Below are 1,111 nucleotides of genomic sequence, written 5' to 3'. Positions count from 1 at the left end.
GCTGAGGCAGGAGAATCACTTGAACCCGGGAAGCAGAGGTTGCAGTGAGCTGAGGTCGCGCCATTGCACTCCAGCCTAGGCTACAGAGCGAGACTCTTATCTCTAAAAAAACAAAAAACAAAAAACGGAAAAACGTAATAATTGGCATATCTTTCAGCTAAGAGGGAATAAATAAAAACACAGGTTCTTTTTCTCTCTCTTTTTTTTTGAGACGGAGTCTCGCTCTGTCACCCAGGCTGGAGTGCAATGGAATGATCTCAACTCACTGCAACCTCTGCCTCTTGGGTTCAAACAATTCTCTCTCAGCCTCCCGAGTAGCTGGGATTACAGGTGCGTGCCACCACGCCAGACTAATTTTTGTGTTTTTAGTAGAGATGGGGTTTCACCATATTGGCCAGGCTGGTCTTGAACTCCTGACCTCAGGTGATGGGCCCGCCTTGGCCTCCCAAAATGCTGGGATTACAGGCGTGAGCCACCGCGCCCGGCCGCAGCCTCAATCTTTTGGGCTCAAGTGATCCTCCTGCCTTAGCCTCCTGAGCAATTGGAACTACAGGCGTGAACCATCACACCCAGCCTTTTTCTCACTTTTTTAGAGCAGATATAACAAGTAAATTTAGCAATACGTCAGACTAGACTGAAAGGGGTTTAGGGTGGGGGTATATCTGGGGGCAGGAGACTAGCTGAACTGTTCGGGAAATCTTGGTGATTTTTATTTTCTTCCTTTTTTTTGACACGAAGTCTCGCTCTGTGGCCCAGGCTGGAGTGCCGTGAGAGGATCTCAGCTCACAGCAACCTCCACCTCCTGGGTTCAAGCGATTCTTCTGCTCTCAGCCTCCCAAGTAGCTGGGATTACAGGCACCCGCCACCACGCCCGCCCAATATTTGTATTTTTAGTAGAGATGGGATTTCACCATGTTGGCCAGGCTGGTTTTGAACTCTTGACCTCAAGTGATCCGCCTGCCTCGGCCTCCCAAAGTGATGGGATTACAGGTGTGAGCCTGGCGCCCAGTGCTTGGTGATTTTTCTTTTCTTTTTTTTTTTTTTTGAGACGGAGTCTCGCTCAGTCGCCCAGGCTGGAGTGCAGTGGCGCGATCTCCGCTCACTGCAAGCT

This window comes from Colobus angolensis, unplaced genomic scaffold (genome assembly GCF_000951035.1).
Source record: "Colobus angolensis palliatus isolate OR3802 unplaced genomic scaffold, Cang.pa_1.0 Scaffold24, whole genome shotgun sequence".
NCBI lineage: Eukaryota > Metazoa > Chordata > Mammalia > Primates > Cercopithecidae > Colobus > Colobus angolensis.
This window is presented reverse-complemented; position numbering follows the sequence as displayed.